The sequence below is a fragment of the Vanessa tameamea genome, chromosome 6 (genome assembly GCF_037043105.1).
Source record: "Vanessa tameamea isolate UH-Manoa-2023 chromosome 6, ilVanTame1 primary haplotype, whole genome shotgun sequence".
In the NCBI taxonomy this organism is placed as follows: Eukaryota; Metazoa; Arthropoda; class Insecta; order Lepidoptera; family Nymphalidae; genus Vanessa; species Vanessa tameamea.
This window is the reverse complement of record NC_087314.1, coordinates 12,017,254-12,029,594: the sequence shown is the minus strand read 5'-3', so window position 1 is coordinate 12,029,594 and position 12,341 is coordinate 12,017,254. Positions and strand designations below refer to the sequence as shown.

General features: G+C 29.6%; 1 protein-coding gene across 4 annotated transcripts in view; it reads left to right on the top strand.

Moving 5' to 3' along the window:
* Positions 1-12,341, top strand: part of Lmpt (Limpet) — a 151,170-nt gene that overhangs the window by 85,813 nt on the left and 53,016 nt on the right. The gene's annotated exons all lie outside the window — the stretch shown is intronic.

Below are 12,341 nucleotides of genomic sequence, written 5' to 3'. Positions count from 1 at the left end.
AAATAAACACAAAATGAATAACTATATTAACCTAAAAAGTAAGCCGTAAATTAACTTAATCAGTTTCGATTATTTCATAAATACAGAACAGAAATAAAGTGTAAATCTTCCATGATCACTCTGAAAATCGAATAAGCATTAGTAATGGAAAGTTCCAGAAAAATTGATTAAGTTCAGTACACGCTCGACTTTTAAGTCGCCCACGATATAAGATGAAAAACAATCATGAAACATAAAATTCAACAAACCGCGTAATGAGGCTCTGGTAATTATTTCAGTTAAATATTTGTAAATCCAGATTGCGCATTGCTTTTTTATTGGATTTCGTCTTTTTGTTCTTTATTTTTAGAGTTATTTTTTACAGATTACGTTCAAACGTCGTCATGAATAATTTTATGAGTAATATAGTAATGATTAATTCATTATCGTCGTGGCATTTTATTTGTCATGATCGTAACTGACTTCTACGTTTTGTATCATTAAATTCATCATATAAATTCATTTCCAGTTATCTTAAAGCTAAAGCAAATACTAAGATCCTCCGAAACAAGATAAGAAGGATCATATGATGTTATCGTAAGCTATTAATCTAATAAAAAATCGACAATACATTCATTGGTTGATGATTTTCTATTCTCATAGCGTTGCCAATGTGATAATAACAGGGGTCTATAAATTTATATTCCATTCCTTTGAACGCAGTATGTGTAGTAAAGCGATATATTTTTTATCTTCGCTGTAAATTTATAATGTTAATGGAATGTAAATAAATTATGTCGTATGATACATTAAAACGACGACAACGTTTGAAATATTTATAAAAACTGTGATAAAACGAAATGCTATTGATATCGATTTGACAGATAGAAAAGTTTAAATGATCTCTACATTAGTTTAGTTGTAATTATACGATATTTTTACTAAATTATAAGTTGTGTCATTGACTTTTTGAATCTTACCGTTTCGGGGCTTGACTTAAAAAGCTGATAAATATATTACACGTAGCATTGTATATATGTATTATAACATGACGGGTAAATATGCCACTTGATGGTAAGTGATCACCACTGACCATAGACATTGACGCCATAAAAAACTTTAGGAACTGAGATGTTCTGCCGCTTGTGCCTGTCGTTATACTGACTCACTCACCCTTCATTCTGGAACACATCAATACTAAGTATTATCTGTTTGATTATTATTGTAATACTAAGCTTGGCGGTAGAATTTAAGACGATTGGGTGGTACCTACCAAGACGGGCTTGCAAATCGCTCTACCACCAATTAATATATTTTTCTTGTCTTAACAGTCGCACACATGGCCCTAATACAGTTTTATACATATGAGGATATATCACAGTAGAAGTTCTGACATGCAGTAGTTAATATTGTTAGTTTTGAAATAGATGCAATGTAAATCTTATGGTGGGCTTGGCATTATTCGTTCCATTAGACGTCGATCGTCGTGCCAAAGGTCAGAGTCAAGGATCTAAAGCATCTGGAATCGTCCGAAACCATTCTTCTTGCATAATATATATAAATACGACAAAAAAAATACTTTTCAAATGTGTATAATCTAAACAATGTTGTATGAATATAAAACTCATGCTGTCGCTTCGAATCGCTTTTCGCTTTTTATAATTTTTTTCTTATATGATATACATATGAAAAACCGAAGTAATAAAAACTAAGAATACATTATACGTAAACTTCGTAGTAATATAGTTGAAGTTATGGCAGTTTACATACAATAGATTCATAATTAAATTTGCTACTTTTGATCTTTCCGAATGACGCGTCTCGGTTTTATTAAAACCCGTCAGCTTTATGGTAGTCTATCGACCTTCGTATGTCAATCGTGTTCTATCCTTTGCCAAGAAATTATCACGTAACATACATATATATTTAATAATAGGAGTATTAATTACTACATCAAAAATTGGCATTTAAATAGGATACGTAGGTAGTAGGTAAATATTGTATTTTCTTGGTCTCGAGTACTAAATTTATATAAATTTTTAAAAAGTTTTAATGATAAGAATAAAATCTTTTTTTATTATTAATATCGATGTGCTTTAAAAAAAAGGAATTATAAATTCGATAAACAATAAATGTAGCAACATCTTAAGAAATTTGTTTTCAGGAATTTTTATATTGTAATATTTATAATTATAACTATTATAAAATGTAATCAAGGATCTGTTAAAATATTTTTTTACTAAAAAAATCATGCAAAGCTTGTTCCTTCACTCCTATGACTTATTTTTAGGTATGCTCAACCCTAAATATATATATTTATATAACTAAAAACATTATTTAATCTGCTAATTATAATGTATCTGTATTTTATTAATACGTCAGCAGTTCGACAATAGCGGACATTGCATTGAATGAGCAATGCATGAAAGAATGAGTTGATTAATAAACAATTTTTCTTCAACTGACTTCATTCAACGTTGTTTTTGTTTTTTCTAATGTAATCTTCTCTTATAAACATGTTTTTCAACGGATGAAAGGGAAAAATATCCATCTTTACATGTGATTGTAACTTTACGACCAAAGATACTTAAATTACACTGAAAATGTAAACGAAACAAAAACATGTAAAAAATGTTGTACCTAATTAATAACAACATATTATGTATTAAATCAAATAATAAAAAAAAAGATGTCTCGTGAGACACTCGCTTGGAACGAAATTACTGTATTATGTTTTAAAACAGACAATGAAATAAATTAACAATATTTGGGAATAATTAAATGACAAATAACAAAATTGTTTGACAATAGACAGAGAGAAAGAGAAGGAAACGTCGCCTGAAGGGGACATAACGCTTTTTCCTTACATGACAACTTCTATCAGTTCACTCTACTGTAAGTTGCGTTCAAAAAATGTATTCATACAGTATTTTTGCGAATAGTTCAATTGGTTCGAATCGTTCCTAAAATACACGCGTATCTCATTGTGCCGGATGTAACGTCACTACTATTGAAAGATAAAAGGGATTTTGTTTGTTTTATGATATTATTGTTTTCATTGAAGATCTTCCGTTTGCAACTACGATTTTTGAACATTTCAATTAAACTTATTGATCTATAATTATAGTAAAGGAAGTTAGTATCTGCAAAAAATTAAATTTTGTTTGCACTTCATTTAATAGATAAGAATAATAAGAAAAGTATTTGATATCCTCGCTTTTTTATTGCATTATTAGATAGACATACGTGACCTAAATAGGTTCTTTTTGACTTAATGTTTTTTAGAAAACAATTGCTTCAAGCTCATTGTAATAATTATTTTTATAAGCATGACACATCAAATGAATGAAAATTTGAAAGATTGAAAGATTTCAAATTGAAAAATTTGAAAATTCTCGTTGTTTGGTTGTGAAAAAAATTACTACTTGTCAGAATTTACAATGACAAATATCTCTGTTCCAGGACAAATTCTGATACATACCTATTCTATAGCTTAATATAGCTTATAGCTTTAGTGGGATTAACTCTAATGGGCATAAACTATAGCGAACTACCTTAATTTTCCGAAACGCTGGTCAAAGTAAAATTAACTAATTTAACTTTTATCTCAATAATGATAACCAATGACGACTATATCGACTATAGGCGACCATTGAGCGTTCAGATTAAAACGACATTAGTTCATCCGAATTTAACTAGCGTTTCAGAAACTGAAACTGAATCATGTCAAATTGTTTGGATACAAAAAAGCCAAGACGAAAGAAAATAAATATTGTAACCAATAACTAACTATAATTATGTTCCGATTAGTTACTTTATGAAATTTTATAGCATTCTGTCTGGAGATTAAAAGTAATTCAATTTCATAGCATAACTCAATTATTTGCTTTAATTTAAGAATAATATTTTTACTAAATATATGCAATGCACTTAAATAAATCTAAGCATATAATATTATATAATTGATTTTAAAACGCCTCAGTTGCTGCTCTTTCCCGCGCTTTCCACGTTTTTCTTTGCCTTTTTTTATGTTATTAAGTGTCAACGGTCGTATATTATTGGGTTGGATATTTTTAAGATCATTAAAATTGTAACTCTGTCACCAGAAGCTTATAAATGACGTCTCAACTGAACAACTTCGAGAAATACCTGTTCTATATTACTATTTTCGTGTTGAAATTATCATTTGTCAAACTTTAATGTTTTATACAAGGTTTTATACTCGTAGTAATGATTATTTATTGTATCTTATGATGAAAACGAATATTCCTGTATCAAATCAAGATGTCAAATGAAAAAAGAAATACGAACGAGAAACAGTTTTGGTGGCAATTCTTTTTAATTAATGGAAATGTTAAAAATCAAGGTTGAAAGAATTAGGTAATTAAAACCGAAGAAAAATTAAATCGGGAACATTCAATTGAATTTGATTCATTTTAAGATGAAAGACTCGCGGTCTTTGTTACATTTATTTTATTCATCAAGATATATTTTATCTGCTGTCTACGTAAAAATCGCCAACAAATCATATACTCTTACGCCATTAAGTAAAATATTGCTGTTTAGGTGTGAATGATGAATACGTCATTTGAGTTCCTTATAAGTACCTAATAAGTACTTAAAATCTCACCGTTATGATAGTTTAGATAGGATATATAGCATTCGCATTCGCAACGACTTAGTTTAAAAAAATATATCTTAACCCATAAAATGAATAACACATTACCATAAAACTTTGATAAGAACAAATGGATAATCTTTATATAGAAAATTTTACTTTTAATATTAAAGGAGCGAGTGGATTCAGAAACAGAGCATAGACGGGGCATGCCATATGTTTGGAACATTGCCAAATTGGTTTGAAACATGCGCCATTGATTGATACTGTATTAACCACTAACGCTTTATACACAGTGTTGAGTACATTAAAAATGACACTCGCCTTTGCTTAACCTGTCTATGTACCTAAGATTTCTTTATTAAATTAATAATATAAAATCATAAAAGCTAACAAATTAAATCATAGATCATACGGCTCTCATTAATAAAAACTATCTTTGTTTTTAATAATAAAATTATTATCAAATATAAAAACAGAGACACTATACTTCGTTGTATGAGTCATTGTTAATTTTTTTTTAATTATAAGACGAGATGCTCATGATTTTACTAGTAACACCGTCGGCGATTTTTAAACAACTTCTATCTTAATTCTAACATTTTCTCAATACTGCTCAAACTTGAAGATAATACTGCTATCAGTGTATTGCAACACGTTTTGATAAAGTAGTTTAAGGAAATACAGTATTTTAAATAGAATAAACTGCTTTTTTACTAGATATATTGCGATGAAAAACTAGAGTAGATTGTGATGAACATTGGATACCAATTCCATCAAAATATGTGAAATACGAGTTACTTGGAGTGGCTATACTGAACGTTATAAACACAAAAAGTGTTATTTTGCAAACGTCAGGCGACATAGTAGATTATTGAAATGAGTCCACGAACTTGGTATTTAGGCATACGGGTTGTTCTATTTAGATAAACATAAATAAACTTTTTATTTTCGATCGTTTTGGGTGTTAGTAAAAATATAGATTCCAATTAACCGAAATCGCACAGAATAGTGCGATGTTAATTAACAAAAACATTACACTTTACATTAATTATTTCTACGTCTCAAAATAAAACTTGACCGGCAGTTTTTAGAGTCCCGTCAGCGTTTTTGTCAAATGTCACACCAATATTTTTTAAAATGAATATATGTTTGTTGTTTTGTTGAATTTAAATACAAATAATAATGAAATATTATAAATTACAGAAAAGACAAAATTTATATAAGGTTTTGCCCCCCATTGGATAGTTAGGACAAGCGATTTTATATCATATGTAGGTTAAAAATAAAATGATAATGTTGCATATGAATAAGAAATATAACATTCCGGAATTTAATACTGCTAAAAGTAACTAATGCGGAATTTTCTACAGAACTAATCAGCTTTTTTTGTCAAATTACTGTGACATCCATCTTTTGCGAGTCATGTCTGTTTTTCTCGCGAGTGTCCTTCAACAATAAAAATGATAAATTATTATAAACATTTGTATCCACTCACTTCAGTATCAAATCTTAAAACTTTTCTTGTTCTTCAATGACACGGAACCTTCATGTGTTCGAATCGCTCTTGGCATTATTTTATTAAATTTAACATACATATGAACAACGTTAACCTTCACGTCATCGTTGCCTGGTTAAAATCTATTAAGTATATTTTACGTATTACGCAAACAGTTGAGATAAATTCTGTATGATTCTGTTCACGACAGCTATGTCATAACAATTGGTTCTTAATACGTTTAGTTTAAATAATATTGAATGATTGAAAAGTTCTGGCATAATTATTTAATGTGAAGGTCAGGTACTGCGATCGAGAAGAAATGTTTGAGAAAATCCTTAACGTAGTGTGTGTAACCTCTATTACATTCAATTATATTTGTTTTTGCCTTTAGTTAAAATTCAAAATGTTACAAACTTCTTTTTTAAAACGTGTTGAAAGCTCTAATTTATACTAGCAGTGGTATTTTTTGCTAGCTATGCAACATCAGCTAGTCTACCGCAGCAATAACTTGTGTTGCTGTGTTTTAATTTTAAGGGTAAGAATTCCAGTCTTATAGCGAGTAGAATGGCTAAGTGCACGTGATTTGCACGTGCACATTATTTATTAACGTTGTAAGGAATAATTCTTACTTCTTGAATATTTATGGTCAGTGTTGAGTGTGTCATGTTAAGTGGTCCATGCTCAAGTTTTGAGTTTCTGGGTTGAGTTTTTGAATCCAAATACAAAAATATGCAATCTTTCGCTCTAGATAATCTTCACACAACCGTAACTTCGGCAATCGTTTAAAATAATTCGATGTCAATAAGTAAAGCCGGATCCACACAAATCAACGCCAACAGCTGATCTCAGCAATCACAAGCCAAACCAAACAGCCATAAATCTATTCTTAATTTATAATCATCATTACTGCAACGTTTTGTTAAAGAGAATAAATCTTCCATATTTATTTATTTCTTTTGCAAACCAAATGTGTGACGATTTTTTTGCAAGTTGTATTTTTGGATGTGATCCAATGCGGTTGCGGTTTTATCGTTGGAAAATAAACATAATTTGTAGACTTTTATGTTATTTTGATGACTGATTGATTAGTTAAAATAAATAAGCTATTTTCTTTGTACGCTAGTTTCTCTAATAATTTGGGAGTAAAACTAGTCCTATCACTTGTAAAACAATAATGTTATCGACGATAATGAATTAGTAGGATCTTGGCCAATTCTGGGCCCAGTGACTATTCTCAAAGGACACTAGCCAATTGAATAGGAGATTATTTGTACGCAAGTGTATGGAAAATTGTGGTATTTTTCATAAAGAAAGCGCTACCAACCTTGGGAACTAAGAAGTCCTTTGTGCCTGTAGTTACACTGGCTCACTCGACCTTTAAACTGGAGTTATCTTACGACTGATCTGATGAATGGGTGGTAACTGCCCAAATGGTCTTTTCGTACGAAATATTAATTATATTAAGATTAGTATAAATCTATGTATAGAAAAGTTTTCTAATTAAAAAATAAATATAAATACAAAACAATTTGTGTTCTACTTATCATACTAGATTCAATTTCGCGTAAAAAATATTAATTCAAATTATTTTGGATTTTTTTATAATCTTGATGATGATTATATCTATAATATCGTTATTTATTGCCATAATTATCTGTGTGTATGAAATTGGGAGTACGAAATTTGGAATAAGAAAATTATCATATTATATATTGTAATGAATAAAGAGATCGAGGGCTCCCATTAAGGCGGGAAAATTTTGTGCTAACTTTTCTCCTATATAAAAATAAAGATTCTTAGTTAATTCGTACCGGTTCATACTAAGCACCGATTAAAAACTTTTGAAATGGATCTTCAACTGCACTTTAAAGTATTAACTTAATTAGAAGCCATTAAGTAGTGGCGGTAATTATTATTCAAGGCAACCTTTATCTTCGAACTATCTACTATCAAGTCTCGCTGCAAACTTTTAATTAATTTTTATATCCTCCTTGTAGAATATAGTGTATTATAAATTTTCAGAAAAACAACATTTTTATAAATACATCGTTTAAGTGAATTCCTTTGGATACCTTGGTACAATTTAGATGACATTTAAGAATGTATCTGACTGTAGACCTACGCAACTAAGTATATTGGAATGAAAGTACATTAACAATATAAGCAAATTGTTGTCCTCTTTACAATTATGTTTCTATGTTTAGAAATACATATTCCTAATCTTACTTCTATTATGATAATTAAAACAAAAAACACGCAAATGATATTTAATTTTATATTGGCAATTTCTAATATAAGGGGTACAGTATCACCGAATATGGAAATGAAGATTTTATCACTTACTCGTACGATCTTTCCTTCTTTACTTAATTTAGTCGGCAAATCCAATCTCCTTAAAAGGCGCTTAGGTATATAAAACCCGGGACCAGAAACTGTGTGCACTATGTGGATTAGAAACAATTCTAAAACTATTTAGAATTAAATGAATAGACGATAAATTCCCACGAATGAAACGATCGTCTCAAGGCTTTTTCGTAGGAATTATTGCACAAATTAAAGAATATTGTGAGAAAAAACGCTTCTTCACAGATCTTGCTTAATTTCTGCGATGGTAATTTTATCTGACTAAAATTACCATTTGAATTTAATAAGCAAAATTTATTTAAATCTATAATAATTATAATAACAGTATTATGTTTATTTTTTTTTATAATAAAGATGATCATGTAATTCCATTTAATAAAAAAATCGTATTGGTTTCTAAATTCCGAATACTTTGTTAAAATATATTTAGATTTTGATTGATTTCATAGCTTTGTTTGTGAGCGAGTTATTTCAATTAGAGGCACAAGCGACGTAATAAAAAACTATTGGTAGACGAAATTCGCAAACAAAAGTTACCGACAATTTTTATAAATAAAACCTTACAACTTATTTATATAAAACCATCAAAAAGGAAAACTATTTTCATTATGATCTAATTTAAAGTGTATATAAAGCCGACGTGCAATTAACTTTCTGAATATATAGTGACGTCGTTTTTCAAAATATAAAATGAACACACGTGGATTTTAACTATCACCTTGAACTATTAACAAAACAGCAGGAATATATTTTATGACCATGTCACGAGGCCAAACGTCGTAACTTGTAATGAGAACAAAGCGATTGAAACGCGGTGGACTGGATAACAAGATTTGTTCTGTCATGTGCGACTCGAATGTAGGGCAAGTGGGATTAGATGCATTCTAAGGACAGTGCATAATGCAGACGATTCGTTTTATTGTTAATTAAAATTGTCGTAACTAACTCTGTTTAATATTATGTTTAATTTCTGTAGAGCACAGAATACCTCGGGCTCGAATCTTAACGTATTATTATTTATACTTCATCTCAATTGCTTGATTTTATTTACAAAATCCATCTCGTACTCAGTAAGAAAAACATACCGAAAAAACTTGCGTGCTTCGGAAGATATTCCGGCTCATGTTAAACGGAGCGTAGTGGAGCGGTGTGGTGGATAAGCTACTCTTTAGGAGGAACAGGGGCCTAAGTCCAGTAGTTTGACATTTATGGGCTGTTACTTAAGCACATATTGGTATATACTTGTTTATGAAAATAACAATAATTTTGTATGGGTAGTGAATATGCCAACACTCGACAAACTTGTCTATAAATAGTCGAGCTTACTCTCGTTAATATGACTACGGAAAGATCTGTACCTAAATAAATAGTATCACTGTAATAGTATTTACACTATATATAGAAAACATCTTCGGGCTTTGTTATAATATTATTGAACTGTGAACTTTATTTACACCTAAAGAAGATATTTTAGAGTATGAATAGGTATTCGGATTCTTTCTCGACAATTAATTGCAAGAATCAAAATGCTTTATTTAATAAATATTAGTTGACTTGTGTTAAATGTTATAAATTTTATATATCATACAAAATAAAATGGATAATTCTTGGCCTGAGAGAACTATGCTGCAATCGACTAATAGCATGGATAAATGCAAATGAACGCTTCCATATAAATGCAGATTTTAATCACGACGTTATTCATAAATATTGTGTCCGTACAGCTTGTAATGCAAATGAATTCTATCAATTACATTCTCCGTAGATTATGCTAAGGATAAGATCTAGTGGCATGTGATTGTACGGTGGGATAGACTTAATATTGCGCACACGATTAAGATCTTTAACATAAACAAATAATGGCTAAGTTGGCATGAAGCAAAATATGTTAGACATGAGAGAATATTGTTGACGAATGTTGACGAGGATTAAGAGAAATGATCAGTAACCACGTACATGGAGTCGTTGAACCTTCTGATGGCGCCGGCGCAGCATAGTCTCCGCGCATACCAATTGAGCGCATCACAGATGCCATGGGAGTTAAGAATTTATGTTAACTTGCTTTGTTCTGGTTTGAATAATAACTATAACTGTCATCTATATTTTTACAAATATAATTAGGAAGATTAAGCCGTCGGTGTTAATTGACTAGGAATTGATATTTAGAATATTGCGTTAAGTAATCGTTTACAATTTAAAATGTCACAGATAACGTTGTTAATAATTTTAGGGCATAGAATAAGATATATATTTGATGCACGTATATCTATTAAAGCTGTTTACTAAATTTAATTAAATTTGTAATATAAAAATGGATTACATTGATTATTATAAAAAAATACTTAAAAAAACATAACTATAAATTAATTTGTCCTGACTGACTATTAACGCATAGCAAAAACTACTGAGTACACAACTGCCAGAGCCCCCTTCTTGAGTGTACAAACTTTGAGACAGGAGGTGTGGAATGGGTCGTGAAACCTTTGTATAAATTTTATATATTTACCCGTACAAAGTCGACACGGCCACGGGCTAGTTGTGCATATAATTAATGCTTCAAATTCAAGTAATAACCGTAAACTACGATAGAATAAAATTCGGTAATTAACAAATTAATGACGAAAAATTATTAAAAATTCAAGTTTAAACATTATGTATATATAATTGAGTTTACGTCTTTTATTACTCGTCCGGTATTCGTGTATCGATGCTTTACAACGCAATTTATGGATTCTATCAATTTATGACAGTGACAGCTAATTGTGAACGGGTTTCGTCCGGTCTTTATTTACTTGAAATTTTTCTTCATTTATTTTAGTAGAAGGTACCAAGTGTCTTGCAAGACTTGTTTGATATGTTGTAGTTGTTACATTGAATAACATAATTTTAATTTGAAAACCTCAGTCGCCAACCATTTTCATTGAAAATGTTTTTCTCGGCTCTGCTTTAAATTGTAGTGATATTTTTTGTTTAAGCCATATTTATATTCTTAATACATTTAATAATTGGCATTTTTATCAGAATTACATTCGACTCATAGTGACTCATTCAAATAAATAAAAAAGCCAATTATTTTTTATTTCTTAATAATTTTATGTCTTATAGTTCAAGCCGGTTAATTCTTAATATCTTATTTATTTCATGGACATTCATACGTACAATAGAAAGACAGTATGAAGTTACGCTCTAAAACCCGTATTACAAAACATTATTACACAATAGTTTAGTCTAGATGTAACTACAATCATTGCCGGTACTTAACGTCATCACGGCCTCCATAGACGAATATTAGTATTTAATACGTAATAATAATAAGTGGAATTTATCGCATGAACGAAATATATTTTGTTGTGCGATACATCGATGCTGCGATATCGATCCCACGTTTTTAGGGAGCGTCTTGTTATTTTATTAATCAGATATTTTATCTTTAATAATAATTAAATAGAGATATGTTTTCTGCTTTTGTTTTATTATTTTTTTTCCTTTTGTCTCCAGTGATTGTATCTAAGCATAGATTTATATTATCTTAAATTATAAACAAATCGATATAGTGATATTTTTTTTTTTATTTGCTAGATTAATAAATAAAAAAAAAATAACTTGAGTAGATGATGGTTGCAATAAAATTTAAATTAAAAAATTTAATAAAACCACAATACCCCTAAATCAAAATCAATTCATCTACATAGGAGCTACGATGCCACAGACAGATACACAGATACACGTTAAACTTATAACACCTCCATACCGAACGTACCCTATATTGCATACAAGATTAACATATTAAAAAATATATGAAATTAATTGATCAATTAAGTCAATTTCTGTTGTTCTACGATTCTAGGTAAAAATAAAAAAAATATCCTATTATTGGTA